Raw genomic sequence first — 20,998 nt, forward strand, 5'->3', positions numbered from 1 at the left:
GGAGTCTAACCAACTGAGGCAGAGAAACTACACATTGTACATTATAGAACTCCAGTGATAGAGCACTAATGGTAACATTAAGGTACTGAAAACTCAATAAGACAGAACTAAGAAAAATTCTGCTTCCTCACAGCTGGTTAAACTGGAAGGAATGACAGAATTGGCACTGCACTCACCTCCAGGCAGAGGGTGGAGAGAGCAGGGAGAGAGGGCAGCCTGCCCAGGGCCAACCCATCCCTATTTGGACAGGAATATATGGGTGTATAGATTCTTACTAAACTGAGCATTAAAATAATATTTCAACATCAAATTTCTGCACCCAAATAAATATTAATCCATAATATAAAAATCTTCCATTCAGTGAAGGAATAAAATTCTTGACCAGGTGACATGGCTATGACTTTTATCCCACTGGATTAGGATGCTGAGACTGAAGGACCATGAGTTCAGAGCCAGGCTCAGCAACAGGGAGGCATAAGCAACTCAGTGAGACCCTGTCTATACATTTAAATAACAACAACAACAATAATACAAAAAAAGGGCCAGGGATATCTCAGTGGTTGAGTGTCCCTGAGTTCAATCCCCAGTACCTAAGAGGGGGGAAAAAAATAAAAAAGAACTTCCTACATTCTTGGAACAAAGTGGAATTTTATGGCACCAAGATTTGATAAAGAAAACAACAGGAACCAGCTCAGGGAAGCACCCTCTCACCCACAGTACACCAGGAATCTCCACTTTGTGACTAACTCTTCCCTAAGCTTGGGGACCATCCTCACAGTAGATGCAGCTCAGGTGGATTTTCCTAGGAAATGCGGAAAACATGAGCAGCTGGGACATTTGGTTCTGGAAGGTCACTGTGTTCTCTTTTCCCTAGAGTGGAATGTTCCCTCCTGCAGGACCTCAGTTCTCACTGATACCCAAGCACCCACCAGCAGGCACATGGAGGTTCTGGCCTGTGAGACCTTTTCCAAGAAACCACTTCTGACACCTACAACGTGAGTTTGATGAACACCAATCCATTCTCCAAAACTACTGGTCACTCAAAAGTTCAATTCTGACACCACCAGTCAGCACAAACCCTAGTTCAGGGTCAGCTCCACAACACTGCCCCATTGTAGATGCCAGCTGCAGGGCAGGAGGGCCAGTCCTGCTGAGAGCAAAGAACTACAAACTGGGGACTCCTATCATCCCCTATTCAACTTCAATGATTTGATTTTAACAAAGCACATCATTTATGTTCAATTTAAAAGACTCAGGATTGGCCAAAATGGAAAAGATATGTAAGAAAAAGAAAGTGCCAAAGGGACTCCTGTGAAAAATCTATGATTGAATAAATCCCCCTCCTCTGCACTCTGCTAGAGCAGTTCCTGCACAGACACCCCCTTCCCATTATGACTCAAATGATGCTCCCTTTTTAGCCCATGGCAGAAACACACTGATCCTGAAAATCCCTCCCCTCTTCTTTTTTCTCATAAGCGATTAGGAATTTCGTTTTCAGGGATCAGAAAAATACTTTTTAAGAAAAACTGACTCAAGTTTCTCTCCTTAATCCAGGACCCTGAACTCTGACCCACTGGCAGCTAGAGCCAGTATACACACTTCTTCCTGACCCCTCCTGAGATCAGGCTGACTTGTGGTGAAACATTCTCTGCCCTGGGATCTGATCCTGCCCTGTCCTTGCTGCCTTCCCCTCCAAAATACAAGGGCGGATGTTTTGGTGAATCTTTGTAATGAATGAATCAACTTTTCTACCATAGGCTGGGAAAATGTACTCACTTTCTGCAACCATACTGAAACAAGATCTTTCCTATTTCTTTTCCAGGTAGCATTTCCAAAGCCAAGTCCTGGAATTCTATTTTAAACCACTCTTCCACCCCCAAAACCCCAGTAAAAAACACATCTGAAAAGAGAAAAAGATATATAAGAAATTTTAACTAGAGAGGTGCAGTGGTGGAGGCCTGTAATCCCAGTGACTCTGGAGGATGACAGAGAAGGAACACCAGTTAAAATCCAACCTCAGCAAGTTAGCAAAGCCCTTGTGAGGTTGAATTTTGTAAAAAAGAAACCAACTTCTGGGCTACGGATATAACTCATTTGGTAGAGTGCCTGCCTCGAATGCACAAAGACATGGGTTCAATCCCCAGGACCACAAAAAAAAAAAGGAAAGAAAGAAACCAAGTTCTCTACCACACTTTCATCTGGGAATGCATTCATATCTACTGCAGGCACACTGCAACATAGGATTTCCCTTTTTTCTATTCCCACATAACATTCCAAAAGCAAAGCCCTGGAATTCTATTTTAAATTGGTAGAACACGCCCCCCACATAAATAAATAAATAAATAAATAAATAAATAAATAAATAAAAGAAGGCATCTGAGAAACTCAGTAAACTCACTCTGGTGAAGAGAAACAGTCCTAAGAATGTTTAACTAAAATAATATAGGACCAAGTGTTTGCTTGTTTTCTGTTTCTAACCTTCTTTCTTCCCCTTGAATTATATCTCTCTCTTACCCTTTAGGAATATTTCCTAATCAACCCTACTAATAAATTACATTTTACAATTAATAGAAAAACTGACACTAAAATACCTGAGCCAGTCTTTCCAAGGCAAAAACCCGGGGAGCTGCAGCACCACTGGACACTGACCAGCTTCAGGTCAGGCTTCTGTCACCAGGCACATCCTCCCACCTCCCTCCTGCTGCTGAAGAGCTTTGTAGGGCTTTGCTCCACCTTGCTGGGGTCAGTTTTCCCTGCTCGTTAGGATAACTGTTCTTCCTTCACAGTTCTGAGCCCATCCAAAGGGTAGGAACCATATATGTCATGTTCCCTCAACACCAGCATCTCACTGCCTGACCTGGGTGTCTCCAGCTGCTCCCCTGAGAGGCTGCACTCCACATCTCAGGCTGTCCTCTAGGAGGAGCTGATTCAGAGCTTAAAATTGCCTGCACCTTTCAGAACACAGGACACCTGTGTGCTGCAGGCACACTGAAACATAGGATTGCAGCAGCCCCAGGAAAAGACAAGACACAGGACCCTGTGTGGTATCCAAAGGACACCTCTGCTCAGAGACTCTGCACAGGTGTTTGTACCTGGGCAAGATAAAGAAATGCATAAGTGCTTTATAAACACAAAAACTCAAGTTCCAGGTAATTCCTCTTTGCTTTCCACTCGTGGGAAATCTTGGCCCACATTAAAAAAAAAAAAAAAAAAGAAAATCTTTAAAAGTGCTATTCATTAAAAGGTGAAACTACCACAATTAAAACACTATCTGGTCAGGTTTAGTGGCACATGCCTGCAATCCCAGTGCCTGGGGAGATGCAGGCAGGAGGATCCCGAATTCAAAGCCAGCCTCAGCAACCACAAGACACTAAGCAACTCAATGCGATCCTGTATATAAATAAAATACAAAATAGAGCTGGGGATGGGGCTCAGTGGCCAAGTGCCCAAGAGTTCAATCCCTGGAACCAAAAGAAAAAAGAAAAGGAAAAAGATAGCACTGTCTACTTGAACAGTAGGCTGTGGAGCAAATCGATGATAAAGTGCGCCCTGGAGAGTGCTGCCATCTGGGAATGCGGGCAGGGAACTGGAATTGTAGGGGTCTGCTGCCAACTCTAGCAGGAGCAAAGTTCCCAATGGAAAATGGATTTCATACCCAGCTTCTTGCACATTTAGGAGTATGTGTTGAAGGGTGCACAGGTTAATTCTGTGGAGAAAACAGGGACAGACCGGGACCCCCAAAGGCCAACTTCTCACTGACAGAACACACCTGAGTCCAGATTCCCTGTTACCCTCCCCTGCTCACCTCACACTCTGGGAGCGTCAGGCTGCGTGCTGCCTAGATATGACCCAGGGAGGTCACCAACAGGGAACAGAAGAGGGCAGGGACCAGCCCTGAGAGAGAGACCCAGGACGATTAGCCAGAGAGGACTGGGTCACCCTCTGCAGCTGAACTCGGGGACCTGCCACCCAACCCAGTCCGCGGGACCACGGGGACAAGGTCCACCCGCCAGCAGGGTGACCTCGGGGACCTGCCACCAAGCACTTCCCACTCCGCGGGACTAGGGATAGGGCCCAGGGTCGTCCACCAGTGGCACTCTGGTCGCCAAAGCAAGTGCTCACCGGATCCCGCCAGTCCTGGCCACACTCACCGTTTGGGGACTCCAGGGTGACCCGCCGTCCTTTCTAGGGACCTCTGGTTTCCGAACTGCTCGGGGCCCCAGGTTACGCAGAGTCCCCGGGGATCCGGAGAAGAGGACAAAGGAGCAATGGAGGAAGGAGCTCAGCAAGGGAGAGGGAAAGCCTCGAGATTGCGAGAGCCCGCCCTTCACCTTCCTCTGCGCACCTGATTGGACAATTCCTCTCCTGCTCCGCCTCCAGGTACTGTAGCAGCCTTGAATGACAGCTATTCTAACCCAATCGTTGGCTGATACAGTCCAGATGACAGGCTCTTGGCCCAGCCCTTTTCAGGCAGGGCTTCCTTGGCGAGCTGGGACCTGAGCCTGGCGAGAAACGTTTATATTCATCCTGGTGTAGAAGGCAACAGGGGAAGAGGACTAAAGAATGTCAGCGATATGTACAAATAACTGTGCTGTTCACGATTGGGAGTAACTTGAGAATTTTATTACGATTTAAAATTGCATGACCTTCCTCACCTGTGTTCTTTTAGATGGCTCAGCCCCAGCTATGGAAAGGAAGGCCCTGTTTAATTGAAATGAAATGTGTTATGTATTTTTCTGAAAGCCACATAAAAACAAAAAAGAAACATGTAAAGTAGCTCAGGCATAACTCAGTGGTAGAGTGTTTTTGTAGCAAAAGCAAAGCCCTGTGTTCCATCCCCAGCAAAAATAAATAAATAAAGATTCAAAACGCGAGAGAGTCACAGGTGAAATGGTTGATTTCTTTAATGCAATATATGTAAAATATAATTATTTTTCTATGCAACCGATGCAATGAGGTATTACTGTAAGTGCATGGCCCACAAATGACTGAGGCAGGAGACAGCAACTCTTTAATGTCAGCAACTTTCCTTTATTCTGCAGGGAAGTCAATCCATCAGGCATAGGAGGGCTTATTTTCTGGGTATGGAAATGCCTCCCCAGGGTTACAGGAGTTTGGGTTTCATAGTTTACAATGAGGATGAATTAATCATTGGAGATTGTAGACATGCAGTTTGGCTGCTCAGGGACCTAGTAGTGCAAGCTAAAATTTTAACTCAGGAATGCAGTTGTAAAAAGTTTAAAACTTATTGTCATTGGGAAAAGCTCACAACCAGGTGTTCCCTGCTTATCTCTGGGACCCATTGTTACTAGAGCATGACTATTTGCTTTTCTCCTTCCAGGACTCATCTGCGATGGGAAAGGATAAAAAGTCCAGACCCCAGTATTTTAGTATTTGCTTCCTTCCTTCAGGGCCAATTATGGTTGAGCAGGGGTAATGTCTGCTTTTGGTGGAAATGCTGGGGAAGAATCCAAGAAGGGATGAATTTTTGGTTTTTTCCCTCAGTGTCCATTGTAAATATTTACTAATTTCCCCTCCCTCCTCCCAAGGCACACTCTTTTCATTTTTCTTGGTGAGCTCTCATAGGAATGTTAATTTCCATAACCCTTCAATTACTATTAACTAACTACTTGTCTTTATGGTACGATTTCTTTAAAATATACTGTATTCTCTCAGTAGCTCAATGCAAACCAGCCACATTCCATGTGCTCAGGAGTCCAACCTAATCTTTGTGGCTGCCACATAGGTGCATCTGTGAGGTTTGTGACCCCCTGATGTCTCTCAGCAGAAAAGGACCTATAACATCCACCTACTTCTATGCGATAATGAGGGAACATCCCTTCCCTGCCAGTAGCTTGGCTCTAATCTGCAGGTTGTGGTTGTGTGTTTCCTCTTCACAGGAGGAGTGCCCTGTGACTACCAATCACATGTACAGATGTTCATATGCATACCTGTGTAACTCATCACCATCTAATAGGAAACCCAACCTTAAACAAGGGGAAGATAACTCAGTTCCTGTTGGCTTCCTGTTGTTGGCCAGTAACTCCCAGTGAATGTGTTGTTGAACCCTGGCCTCCCATCTGCACTGAGTCTATGTGTCACGTGGCTCTGACTGCAGAACAAATCACTCCATAAGGTACCAGCTCAAGGGTGACTGGTCAGCAATCTGGGCACAGTGGGGCCCACCGGGCCTGTGTTCTACGTCTTGACCAGGAAACTCTGCTTCTGGGGAGAACTGGCTGTTGGCTGGGGCACCTTGGTTCTCCTCCCCATTGTATCTCCTCCTCCATCAGCAACACAGTCTTTGCGCTCATGGAGAAAGAGGGTTCTACTAGGAAGACAAGAAGCACTAAAGACCTTTGGATCCAAGATGCACAATGATATACTGTCAAATTTGTTTTATTCTGTTGGATGCAGTAAATAAGGAATAACATGATCTTAACACTATTGAGTTTTGTTGTGCTTGAATATTAGCTACTTCCCATTTATTTATCTCTTTCTTGATTACTTTCAACTTTCTGTCTTACCTTTCTGGTCAATGGGTCTTAACCTTCTTCTGTTGTAAGATTTAATTTCCAAGTATTTTTTGTTTCATACAATTTTTAATAGAACTGCTTCTTGTTTTCATTTTGAGATTGTTCATTTCCAGTGTAAAAATCTTCTGTTTCTGTGTGTATTCCTCTTGTCATCTGCAACATTGCTGAGCTAATTGAGTTTGTGTTGTGTGTGCTCAAGTTTATGTGAATGCCTTAGAAATTTTCACATATGCTTCCAATATAGCTTCTCATTAGTTTCTCTTTGTTGTTCAATATCCAAACAGTTAAATGTCAAATACAAATAGCAAACTCAGACACACTTTTTTGGGGGAGGGGGTACCAGGTATTAAACTCAGGGGCACTGGACCACTGAGCCATATCCCCAGCCCTATTTTATATGCTATTTAGAGACAGGGTTTCACTGGGTTGCTTAGCACCTCACTTTTGCTGAGGTTAAGATCCTCCTGCCTCAGGCCCCTGAGCCACTGGGATTATAGACATGTGCCAGGCTGCCCAGCCTAGGTTTTGTATCATGTATACATTAATAAAAAGTGAATGAATTTATTACTTTGTAACATGGCTTCCCAATAGCTATTATCAAAACAATGATATTTGGGCTGGGGCTGTAGCTCAGTGGTAGAGCACTTGCCTCACATGTGAGACATTAGATTCAATACTGAGCACTACATAAAAATAAATGAATAAGCAGGCTGGGGTTGTGTCTCAGTTGTAGAACACAGGCCTAGCATGTGTGAGGTACTGGGTTTGATTCTCAGCAATGCATATAAATAAATGAATAAAATAAAGGTCCTCCAGGCTGAGGTTGTGGCTCAGAGGTAGAATGCTCCCTACCATGTGTGAAGCAATGGGTTTGATCCTCAGCATCATGTAAAAATAAAATATTGTGCCCACCAATAGCTAAAAATAAATATTTTTTTAAATAAAGGTCCACCAGCATATAAACAAAATATTAAAAATATAAATGAATAAATATATTGTGTCTACCTACAAATAAAAATATATTTTAAAAACAGTGATATTTGTGAATGTAGTTACATAGCAATGTTTGCAATTCAATTATAATGTAAACTCTGGAACATCTGTGTTGTATTGATGTATATAACAATAGTGAAAAAATAAAAAGAATAAATATATTTAAAGTTCTGATTATTTGTTCTATGTTTCTAATAATTTACATGAAAAGGGTATGTAGGTTAATGATAGAATGCTTGACTACTGTGCTCAAGGTCCACCACGGTTCAATTGAAATGGCTCACACCCCCCAAAAATTCCATATCATGCTATGATTCCCTGAAGGGTCACTCCATGCTGAATGAGTACAAATTACCTTTGATTTCTCCCAGAATTTTTGTTCTCCTCATCAATGTTCTGGTATTTGTATTTGCAGCCTAAAAGGCAGATCCAGTAAAATCATTTGAATTGCAATGAGCTACAAAAATTTTAGTGTACTTCTGCTGTATTGTGTTATGCTCTGAGTTAAATCAATACAAGTAATAGGTTATAGATTATAGATTATGAAATATAGATTAATGAAATAGCATGGATAATAGGATTATACAAGAAATGTTATAAAATTAGGGATGTTAAGTTACCTTGGTTTGCCCTAGTTATAAGATAGAAGAAGTAACAGTAAGATAGAAGAAGTACTCCAACTTTATGGTTCCTGTGTGAAACTATTATATGAGATATTTCTAAGATGATAAAAATGTGTATTTCTGCACTTTGTGCACCCCCCTGCACTTTTTGTGCCTGCAACTGTAAAGTCCCCCGGATGTGGTTGTCTGGACTTGCTCTGCTAACTGCATTTTCAGCCCCTGTACTCTACTTGCAATTTGCAAAATTCATAGGATGTGATTTTCTTTCTCAAACATTGCAACCACAGAGAGCCTGGCATGCTTCTTTCAGAGAGCTACTAGGGCTCTGTCAGAAGTGTGCCTAGGGCACTGGGGTTGTGGCTCAGTGGTAGAGCACTTGCCTAGCACAGGTGAGACACTGGGTTTGATTCTCAGCACCACATAAATAAACAAATAAAGGTATGGTGTCCACCTACAAATAAAAATATTTTTTAAAAAGTGTGCCTGGCCAGGATCAGATAGGTAAAATAAAAATTCTTTAATTAGCTTCAAATTCAGACTTTGTGTGTTTTCTGAGTGGTCTCCCACAGAATCATGACTCCTTTGTTTACTATACTATTACCTTTACATATTTCAAATTGAAGACATCAAAATAATTAAAAGCAAAGGCCCACATGTTCTCTATTGGACTGAGTAAAGAAATATCATGGAGACTTCTTACATCACATTTCTGTGGACATTCTTGTTCAATGGATCCAGCAAAACCCACTTCTCCTGGGTGAAAGAAGTTCATAGCCACATCCCCAAAGGCAACTGAGTTAAATATATCCCACAAATGTGTCGTTGAGGGCTGTGAGGTTGGCAGCTAATAAGAATCTATACTTGGGGGCTGGGGATGTGGCTCAAGCGGTAGCGCGCTCACCTGGCATGCGAGCAGCCCGGGTTGGATCCTCAACACCACATACAAAACAAAGATGTTGTGTCCGCCGAAAACTAAAAAATAAATATTCTTAACATAATGGTGTTCACATGACTCTGTGCTCTCCAAATACTTATTCTGTGATTTGGTCACCAAAACTCAGAACTCATCACACTCATTTCCTCCAATGCAGGCGTTCCTACACTAGAATTAATTTACACAAAAAAGCAGTACTAGAGCAAGAATACCCTTGTCACTGGAGAGTCCTGGGAGAAAGATATTACCCTGGGCCACCAAAATTTCCCTTTGCAGATTGTGCCTCAAATGCATCTAAAAACAAATTCCAACCATCTGCTTGCTAAGAAGAAAGGACTTCTTCCTATTAGCACTCGTGAACTCATATATCCTCAGAAAAGCCTGCACACAAACTTGAACCTTGCTGCCATATGGGAAATCAGGATTTGGATAGATTATACCACTCTAATGGTGAAGCGTGGCTCATTATTCCTAATGAATTTATATAAGCCAGACAGTATTTATTGGATTTCTTTTTTCCTTCTCAAACTCTACCATCTTGTCCCACTCTTACACCAGTGCTGAGGACATGAGCAGCTTCCCCACTAGCCCATGCTCCAGGCAGAGTCTCTAACCAGCTGCCCAGAAGATCATATTTCAGATCATATTTCTACAAATAGTGATTTGTAGAAATCATCTCAAACTATTTGATTAGTAATAAACAAAAACATTTTGAAGGTAACAAGTGGCTTACTCCAGATAACATTTTGCCAAGTAGTAAATAAGAGTAATGATCAACAAACAGAACAACATGAAGCTGTCTATTAACTAAAGTTAAAACAGTGTGGGATAAGAGAAAATATAGCATGGATTTAGAAACAACTAATGTCAACAAGATGACACCTTCCAAGGGACACCCCTAGAAAGTTTCCTAAATCTCCAAATCACATTCTGTTAGTGCAGCTTTACCTTTCAGTGAGCTACACACTTTTTATATTTTTATTTTTAAATCTCACTACATTGTCCAGGCTGGCCTCAGCCCCTTGAGGAACTGAGATAACAAGTGAGTGCCACCATACCCAATGGCAAATTATCTACTGAAGAAAAAAGAGTAACAAAGAGCAACAAATTCAAATACACTAAAATTAAGGAAACTAATAAATGAACTCAGCAATGATGCAGAGCATAAAACTCAATCTGCAAAACTAAGGTACATTAACATACACTAATAATGAGTAATCTGAAAAGGAAAGAAAAAAAAAATACTATGAATAGAAGTTGGGAAATAACTTAGCCAAGAAGATTAAAGGCTTATACACTGAGAACTATAAAATGATCCTGAAAGAAATGAAAATATATACAAATAAAGGGAAAGACAGCTAGTATTCACATTTCCAAGGTCATAATATAATCAAAACTATCCAAAACTTACCTACAAAGTCAATGAAATCCTATCAAAAATCCCAATGGTATTTCTATGCAAAATAAAGGAAAAAAGAATCAACCTAAAATTGATATAGACAATCTCCAATAACTCTGTACTATCATCTGCATAGCTCTTAATTCAAAAACCAGTGAGGGGGGATTAGGAAAGATACACATTTAGAGAGAAATCTGGCATCAGGTGAAGCACTCATCTCTAATGGAGAAGAAGTGACCCACAGCAGGCACAACACGTGTATTATATAGTGTCTCATAATCAGGAAGTTAAAGACTATAGAGGCATTGTTCTTTGTGCGTTAAAAAGTTACAAGACTAGAAACATTCTTGTAGCTATTCTACTGTTGTAAACCTAGGGGCATCCTGTTAACACCTAGGAAGCCCATGGCCAGAGTTTCTGCTAAGTGGGCAGGCGTAGAAGTCACAGCATGGGTGAAACATTGTGGCTTTGTCATATTCAGAATTCTCTATTCCTGGGAGGTGGTGTGTGATCTCAAGGTCAAGACTGATGTGACTCTGTGTCTCTTCACAGAGCCTCTTCAGGCAGGATGTCACCAGAGCAACTGGGCAAATCTTGATCTGGACTTTTACACAGGAATTTCCCAGGGCAAGTGCACCACAACCACAATGCAATCAGAGAACGTTAGCTCTCTCCACATCTCCTCCTTTTTCATTTTTTGACCACAAATGTTTTGTTATTATTTGGAGCTGTCAGATTTCTTATCTGAAGATGTGGCATCTTATCGTTATAACACAAATGAGAACTAGTAGCAAACACAAAATTCTAGAATTTACCATATTGTATGTTTTAACGTATTCCAAGGATTAAAACCATTGAAGTCATCAAGAATTTCTTTAACAAGCCATGTGGCATCCCCTGAATATCCTGGATGTAGTGAAGGAATTCCATAAGGTCTGGACTACCATAATTTTTCTGCCAAATGCCCATTAGATGACTTTTAACTTTTTCCTAATCCCCCACATTCAAAAAATAAAGTGAACCCATTACATAAAAGAGAACTTTGCTTCAAAATTTTTAATGAATTCTGAAGGACACATCAAGTGTCATAACTTTTTTACACCTACAATGTGCATACGTCAGCAGTTTTGACTCTTACTGCCTCCTGCCCATTGAGGAACAATCCGACATTCTACTTCAAGAGAAAAAGTCTTATTTCACCACACAACAGTCTTCTGTATTCATCAATTTCAATTTTCCTTACAAAAATCTGCTCACACTTAATTCCTCTCCACCTCTTTCCTACTTATGGCTTCCTTCCTGCTTTCCTTTTCCACTTCCCTCTCTTATTTTTTAGGCTAAGAATTGTCATCAAGAGGCTGGGGCTGGGGCTCAGTGATAGTGCACTTGCCTAGCATGTGTGTAACCCAAGCAGAGCATCGACCCACTTGAGTGGATGAACTCTTGGTGACTGCAAGCATGTGAGGTGTGGCTGGGGGAGCTGGCTCACTGGGGGCTTTCCTGCAGGATTTATGTTTATTTTTGGTTAGCAGAGCTCTATTTCTGCTTTCTGTTGCCATGTCTGGAGCTGCTTTCTTCGGTCATCCATTCTGCTAGATGTTCTACTTCACCTTGGTCCCAGGGCAATGGACAGGAATGTCTATGAACTGAGACCTCTGAAACTGTGCCTGGGACAAACAATCCCCCCTCAGCATTGTTCTTGACAGGTCTTTTAGTCACAGCTGACAAAAAACTGACTAAAACAAGGCCCAATCAACCAGGCTGACCCCAGGCCAATGCCCCCTATACCCACCCATAAGCTTCTCATGTCCTTAACCTCTTGTGTTTTGCCTTCCTTTTCATCTTTTCCAAGATGCAAGAAGTTCGGCCACTGACTTTATGGGATTGGTCTTCATTCTCCATTACACATTTTATAGTTGCTTATTTTATTTGCTTGTTTTTTTTTTTTTTTTGTGTATATGTATGTGAGTGTGTGTATGTGTGTGTGTGTAAGTGTGTGTGTGTGTGTGTGTGTTTTCCTTTAGTACTGGGGATTGAACCCAGGGGTGTCTAATAACTGAACCACATCCCCAGTCCTTTTTTTTTTTTTTTTAACTTTTTGAGAAAGGGTCTTGCTGAATTGCTTAGGGTCTAACTAATTTGCTGACACTGGCTTTCTACTCGCTATCCTCCTGCCTCGGCGTCACTATCTGCTGACATGTAGGTGTGTGTCACTACACTCAGCTACAGTTGCTCTTTTATTGTTGTTTTGCTGTTGTGCAGTACTGGGGATTGAACACAGGTTCCTCTCCCATGTAAAGCAAGGGATCCATTGTGGAGTTACATACTCATCGCCTCTATGTTTTCTATTAAGAACTACAAGGGACAACTGCATTGGTCCAAGATGTCTAAATAGCCATCTACACCCTTCACACAGGAACTAGGACACTTGTTGAGACAGAGGCACAGGCAGTAGTGGCTGTGGCAGTACAACTGCTGGGTCTTGGGAAGCCAAGCCATCAGGTGCTGGGTTCCTAGATCTGATCACTGCACATGACACTTTTCCCTTCCCTACCCACAGGGATTTATGACGTTTTGGATTTCCACTGATGCAAACTTGCAGGTTTCCCCAGTACTGACTCCATCTGATCACTGCTAGTGCTCATGTGTGGCTAAGGTGAAGAGTTCAGAAGCCCAGTAACCCACACTGGAAGACACCACTTCAGCCTTCAGGTAATGAGACTTATTTCTGTGTGGGTTAATACCCACTTGCAGTAAGTCATTTTTCTAAGGCCAGCAAACCTTCTTCCATGAGACTTTAGCATGCTGACAAGCATTAGTGCTAAGGAAAACTCGCACACTGGTGAGGGGTTTTCTGAAGCATGAATGGTTGAGATACTCCTCCCAGGTTTCACGAGGAGCTAATGCCTCATGCATTACCTATCAGCACTTGGACCATCAAGCATCATGGATGTGCCCCTCAACAGAAGGGTGCACAGGGCTGTAAGGTAATTAGCACACAAGAGACAAGCAAGGCCCCTACTCTTGCCTGCTCCATGAAAACAACTTTGAGAAACTAGGTGATGTACTTAATTCTTCTCAAGGTGAGTATCCCCTTCTTTCTCGAATTTCACAAAAGACCATCCCTGAGTCTCTCCCAGGAGTATCCCAAGCAATTAGTGATGGTTCCCAAATTAAATGCAGGGTCCACAGAGCTTTAGCTTGTTTCTTGTTAATCAGGACTGAAGCACTTGTTGGGCAGCTATTCTTTCACTGCCTTGAGGGAGGAAGGCATTCAGTGGGTAAAGCCAGTGAACCATTATGTGTAGGGGATGTGAGTACTCATGTGAGGGGAGAAATGGCAACACCAGGTACAAATCAGTAACTGTGGGCCGACCAAGGTCAAACCCATCAAAAAGTGCAGGTGCTACTCAGGTGGTTTCATTGTGCCTTGGAACCAGTCACCAAGAGCAATTATTAAAAGCTGAGCAGCTGTTTTTATTCATGTTCACTCCATTCTGTTTATGCTGTAAAGGTTTCTAACAGCCTCCCATTCACACCACTACCTACAAATGAATTAGCACCCAGGGTGACTTCAACAAACATGTAACACCCCCACTGGACACATAAGAAAAATGGAAACACAGAGTTAAGCAGAGGAGGGCACAGGAAGCCATCCAGGCCCACAGAGGGATTGCACTTGATTGCTGATGTAATAAGGGGCAAGGGGCAAAGCTTTGTAGTATCATCAAAGTGAGGTGCTCTTGGTTCCCTCAAAATTATGTGGTTTGGGATAGGGCTGGTAGGAGGAAACTGAAATACCTGATACTATGGATCAATAAGAATTTAATACTATACTATGATGCCATAAAATCCTAGATAATGCACATGGTGCTTAATTACATTATCTTATAAAATAGTATATATAATACACACTATTTACTTACAAAACTGTACTGATCCTATATAGCATACACACACGGATAAATGCACATATATATATTCTATGTACTAGATACTTCTATGCTACATATTAGTGTACAATTTTTTTTTTGCCTATAGATACAAAAATTCTCAACAAAACAATAGAAAACTATAAATAGAAAGACCTACAATGCAAGATGAGAGATTTAACCCAGAAAATCGATGTGTTTTCACACCTTAAAGTCGAGCTAACACGCACATCTTTTGGGTGCATCATCCTGCACCTCTGAATGTCACAGGGAGATGAAGGCATTCCCACTTTCCATGCACTCCTCGTCTTTCTCTCACTAATGAATTCTGTGTGTCTGAATGGACCTAGAACAACTGAAGGCCTGGAGGCATTTCTTCATTCATTTACCACATTTCATTACCACACATGAATCCTTCCTTCTTTTCAAAGAAAACTGGAAAATTGAAAGCATTACCAGATTTCTTAGTCATCAGGCATTTCTCTAATGTGAGTCCTGATTTGTCTTTGAAGGAAACTGAAAAGATGGGATACTCTTCACATTCTGTACTCCTAGGCACTGCCCTGCATGAGTTCTTTCATGTAACTCAAGTGCTGTAGCATGGACCTGGAATGTCCCCCAAAGCCACATGTGCTGGAGGCTAGGTCCCCAGCTGGTGGTGCTGTGGGTGGAGGACACTAGGAGGGGATGTCTACTTGCAGCAGGTGGACTACTCAGACATGACTTTGAAGGCTATATGTGGTTGGTGGCCCATTACTCCCTCTCTCTTTCCCCTTCTGGGTGCCATGAGCTCTGCTCTGCGCTTCCACCATGATGGTCCATTTCCCAGAGCAATGCGGCCACTCAATTATGGACAGAAACCTATGATCAAGTGAGCCAAAATAAATCATTCCTTCCTTAAGTTGATTTTTCTCATGTATTTTGTCACAGGGGTAGAAAGTGAACAAATGAGGAGAATTGGAACATTGGACACCTGCACCAGATATCATAACAAAAACCTGGGAAAACTGGACACTTCCCATATTCCTCACATTCTCAGGGCTTCTTTCCATAATAAGAAATCCGTGCAGAGGAAGGAAAAGGAACCAACATACATTCAGTTTTGTTTACCAGAGTGAATGAAATGGCTTTGAAGGCGACTGAGAACACTCAATGACTTACCAACTATTGTTTACACTCAAAGAGGTTTTCTCTCATGTGAGCCCTTTCATGACTCTGAAGGTGATTGAAAGTATCAGATCATTTGCCATATTTTTTTTTTTTCTACATTCAATGGCTTTTTTCAAGCACAATGTCTTTCATATTTAAAAGGAAGCTCCAGTAATGGGAGGCATTTCCCATTGTTTTCATCCACAGTGCTTCTCTCCAGTATGAGTTGTTTGATGTTTTCTGAGCATGACTTTAAGTGAAGGCTGTGCCACTCTGTTCACAATCATATGAGTTGTTTCTGCTTTTGAAGGTGAGAGGGCCAACTCCAGGCTTTTCCACGTCCTTTGCATTCATAGGCCTTCTTTCCGTCTGAGTTTGTTCATGTGCATGAAGGTGACCAGACTTAGTCTTCACTTGCATGAAGGTGACCACACTGTTTACATTCATAGGGCTTCTAAGTTATTCGATGTACTGTCAGGTAAGAACTGTAAATGATTTATCCCACTGTTTACCTTCGTAAGGTTTCTCTCCAATATGAGTACTTTTATGTGAGTGAAGATGAACAGAAACAGGGAAGGCTTCCCACAATCTTGACAATCTTGCTTCTCTCTGGTATGAATTGATCCAACTGTTGGAAGGGAACTGGATGTAGCAAAGGCTTTACCACACTGGTTGCATTGCAGTTGGGGATAATCAGAACTAGTGAGGGCTTTCCCAACACTGTTAACATTCATAGGGATTTTCTCCAGTAGGTGTTTTCAAATGGAACTGAAGTAAGCAAAGGCTTTTCCACATAGCTTACATTCCTAGGACTCTAATCCAGTGTGAGATGGTTCATGTTTTGAAAACTCTGGGAACAACTGAACCCTTTCCTACATACACATTCATAAGGTCCATTTCTAGTGTGCTTCATCACTTCCTTTGAATACTTGGGAGAGAAATGAGGGTTTTCTGTACTGCTGAGGTTCATATGTCTTCCCACCACACTTCTCATGTTCATCTGGTTTATAAGCAGACTGAAATATGATGTGCCTATTAAGAAATAATAGCGCCTGGTGCGGTGGCCCAAGCCTGTAATCCCAGCAGCTCAGGAGGCTGAGACATGATTATCTCAAGTTCAAATCCAGTCTCAACAAAAAGTGAGGCACTAAGCAACTCCCCGAGACCCTGTCTCTAAATAAAATACAAAATAGGGGTGAGGATGTAGCTTAGTGTGAGTGCCCGAGTAAAATTTCTAGCACCCCCACCTCCAAAAAAAGAATGGAAAATATGAAGACATTTCCAAATACACTACACTCACACTGATTTACTCAAGCAGATATGTCTTTTTTTAGGTTAAGATTTGGGATCTCACTAAAGGGTTTTCCACAATGAATATCTGTTTTAATTTTGGTTGAGTCTGTCATATGACTTCTGGAAAAATTAAAAGCACATATTTATTTTTGTTTTTCTAATTGTTTTTTTTTCTTTAATAGATCTTAGACTCTCATTATTATAATACCAAAGAAAGCACAGATTTTGTCACGTCCAAATCATTTCAGAGTAAATGAATTGATTATGTTGAAAAATTGCTTGCATAGCTATTAAAAAAACAGTGATGCATGCCTGTAATTCCAAAGGCTCTGGAGGCTAAAGCAAGAGGATCGCAAGGTCAAAGCCAGCCTCAGCAAAAGCAAGGGGCCAAGCAATTCAATAAGACCTTGTCTCTAAATCAAATAAAAAGAAGTAGGGCTGGGGATGTGGCTCAGTGGTCAAGTGCCCCTGAGTTCAATCCCTGTTACCCCCTCAAAACAAAAACAGTGGTATCAAGAATGTGGTATCAGTACTGTCAGAAAATCAATTATTCTTTATACACTAAATATATATCTTCATTAAGCTTATATTTCTGGTGAAAAATTGCTAAGAATTCTATATTGTGCCTATGTCTTTTGTTTCCTTGCATGTAAACTTATAGGATGTGCTAGAATTCCCTCAAGGGACCCTGCTTCCTCTTTTGAGTAAAATTACCTTAGATTCCTCCATGGAGTTTTTGCTCTGATCTTCAATGTTCTGATCGTACTGTTTACTTCCTGAAAGGAAACCATAAAATCATTAGGAATTATGTATCATCAAAAATATCTAAATATTCTAAAATATCACACAAATGTGTGTTGGAGACCAGAAGAGATTGAAACCATGAGGGATCTCTTCTCTACACACAAGATATTCACATGATTTTGAGGTCTCCAATATTTACTCCATGATTTGTCCAGAAAAACTCAAACTGTCAGAACTTACTTCCGCAAACATATGCATTCCAATATTAGAAAGGAACTACTCAGAAAAGCAATAGAAAAACACCCTTCTCATGGAGTCTTTGTAGGGTGCATGTCTAATACATGGACTAATGAAGCCCTACTACCTCATGTGAAGAAGAGAACTAATATTAGTCCTCCTGACAGTGCACACCCTTAGAACGGCCTACTGACAAAGTTGAAAGTTTGCAGATAGGGAGACCTAAGGATTTGGGAGGGATCCTACCAAACTGAGCATTAACACTGAGTTATAGTATAGTTATAGTTATAGCAGGGAAACAACATGCTATATACTAGATTTCTGCTTTCCTTCAGAAAGCCTATTATTTAGTTATTTTCTTAGGATAAGACCTTAAAGGATCAGGTCCCTGTCCCTCAACTCCTGCCACCCCCTCAAAAAATAAATAAATAAATAAATAAATAAAAATAATTCCTTTGGACAGGCACAGACTCTCTGATAGACAATATTTCATCCAGGTGGTCACAATGTGTTAACTGGGGATTGAGCTCATCCTGTGGGACTACACCAAGAGAACCATTGGTTGTTTGAAACAGATTTACTGAAGGCCTAATGATCAACACACAGAACAAGTTGATACTTTCTTTAAGTTGATGTCAAAACAGAATGGGATAAGTAGAAAGCTACCATGAATTAAAAAAAAAAAAAAAAAATCAATATCCCTAAGATGTCATTCTTCCATGTGATATCCATATATAATTTGATATAATCTCAATAACACTTAGAAGTAGTCAATGGATGCTACTTTTCCAAGTGTAATAAGAATAATTAATGTGTAAATGCAGCAGACTGTTGGCTTATATAGTCTACAGTCATGTGCCTCATAATAACGTTTTGCTCAAAGGTGTTTTGGGTTAATAATAGGTCATTATTATTATATTATTAATATATACTAAAGTTGTCTGTAGTAAAGGGACTCCTTGTGTGTGCACAGTGCTGCTGGTATAAACAAACCTAATGTACTGTTAACTACAGTATTTCATAAAGCAAAATGCTGTGGAGATTTTTATCCCAGGAAACATTGAGACCATAAAGCCTAGGTGTGCAAGAGGCTGTGCCATCCAGGATTTGGGGAATACAGAAAGATGTTTGTGCAATGGTGAGGCAGCCTAAAAATGCTCCTCCAGAATGTATCCCTGTATTTATGTGACATATGAATGTACATAAAGGACTTTCTAATTATGACACTCAGAATTATTGTTTCATTCTTACTCTATCTGCTGATTCTGTGCTATCAGACAGAGTAAGAATGAAGCAAGACAGAAACAAATTTTCAGGGGGCTGACAATTATAGGAAGAGCTTAATAATGACATAAAAGGTATTTGAGAGGGAAAAATAAATCACAAACAATGTGAAATGGGACCAAAACTAACTGGTATCTAATTGCAAACATACACTGTTTTCCTCTCTAATCCATAGACTATTGTTCATTAGAGATTCTGATGTGAAAAACAAAACTAAACACTTTCAGATGTGTATAAGAAATGTCTTACAGAATCCAAAACTCTTTTTCACAAAGAGTAAACATTGAAAGAGTAAATATTGAAAAAAATGAGAAATTCAAATACATTAAATAAAGGGAATTAAAAGATAAAAATGGAGGAGAAACCTGCAATACGTGCAACACCACAGAGCAAGATCACAGAGTGAGAGGAATAAATGCACAACTGAAATGGAACACCAGGACGTGGAGCAGAAGGTGAAAGCCACGTGTGGAGAGAGGACCACCTCAGTGAAGAATAAGGCCCAGGAGAACGGCAAGCGCATGGCGTTGACACCCACTGCAGGCCCAGGACCCCTGGGTCAGGACGGAGGACTGGGGAGAGCAGGAGGCTGCCCCTGCAGCAGTATTGTCTCTTGTGAAATTTACCACGACCTGCAGCCCATGGGTTTTCCTGACTATTCCTACAAATTTATAATGTTTTTTCCCCAGAGACACTGACAGTATATCACAGTGAAGATTCTCTCCCTCTCTCTCCCTCTCTCCCTCCTTCACTAGCTCCCTTATGACCTTGTATGCATGCATGCTTACATCTTGCCCCACCTCAAGCTCACTGGTTAAGGCATGGGGACAAGAAAGAGGACATTTTCTACTATTCCCAGAGAACCCATCCTTCCTGAGCCCTACATTCTGAAGAAGCTCTTTCCAAAGGCTCACTCACCTGAGACGTTCTCAGCCAACACGTCTGGGGAAAGAGAACCCCCAGCCCATCTTCCCCTACTCTTCCTGCATAGATCAGGAGGAGGAAGGGCTGAGAAGTGCTCATGAAGAATGGCCCTGGGAGGCCTGAGTGTCCTGAAGACCAGGGCAAGGCCCAGTCAAGAGAATGCCCCTGAAAAGACACCGCACCACCAGCAGAATACCTCCATCACAACAGCATGGCTGAAGGAACCGTAGGTCACACCTCAGTTAACAAGTCCCCAAGGTACAACAGATGGAGTGACACAGAGGAAGTGGACAGAAGTCGAGAAACACACCATATACAGAAGAAAGAGAAAATATGAACAGTTCTAGACATGGACAGAGTGAATTAGCCTCAGTGAATGAAAACCCAGGAGCAGCAGTTCACTGCTGAAATCTCCCCCAAATTCACCACAATTAATACATATCTTCTTCAAATTCTTTCTGAAAACTGAAAAGGGGAAAGCACTTCCACAATCACTCCTTGAGGCCAAAATTGTGCTGATTATGTATAAAAAATTGCACATAACTGTCTTTCATGAATACCTATGCAAAAATCTTCAAATAAATACCAATAAACCGTCTGAGGAGATTCATTTAAGGAATACACATAAAGACCAAGGAACTGTATTCTTGAACTGCAAGATGGTCTCACACTTGAAAATCAATTGGTGTGACACAGGATTTGCAACATGACTGAAACACAGAGCCATCTCACTTGGTGCAGAAAAAAAAAAAACATTTGAAAAAGACAACACACTTGTACAATAAACAGCAGAACAAATTTGGTCAAGAAAGGGGTTACTTCAACATAATTAAGTAATACCTGGAAAGCAGAGAGGACCATCATGACCTATGGTGAAAAAAAAAAAAAAAAAGCTTTCCCCTAGGATTAGAACATAAGATGTAAATCTCATCAATTCCCACAAGAACATG

The 20,998-nt window shown here is 41.3% G+C and overlaps 1 long non-coding RNA gene across 1 annotated transcript in view; it reads right to left on the bottom strand.

The window, feature by feature from the left end:
* The window catches only part of LOC139703631 (uncharacterized), a 325,092-nt gene that overhangs the window by 298,231 nt on the left and 5,863 nt on the right, over window positions 1-20,998 (bottom strand). The window contains exon 2 of the long non-coding RNA XR_011705791.1: window positions 17,574-17,635. This is a non-coding gene — a long non-coding RNA (uncharacterized lncRNA). The remainder of the gene's footprint in view (window positions 1-17,573; window positions 17,636-20,998) is intronic.

This window comes from Marmota flaviventris (genome assembly GCF_047511675.1).
Source record: "Marmota flaviventris isolate mMarFla1 chromosome 5 unlocalized genomic scaffold, mMarFla1.hap1 SUPER_5_unloc_1, whole genome shotgun sequence".
In the NCBI taxonomy this organism is placed as follows: Eukaryota; Metazoa; Chordata; class Mammalia; order Rodentia; family Sciuridae; genus Marmota; species Marmota flaviventris.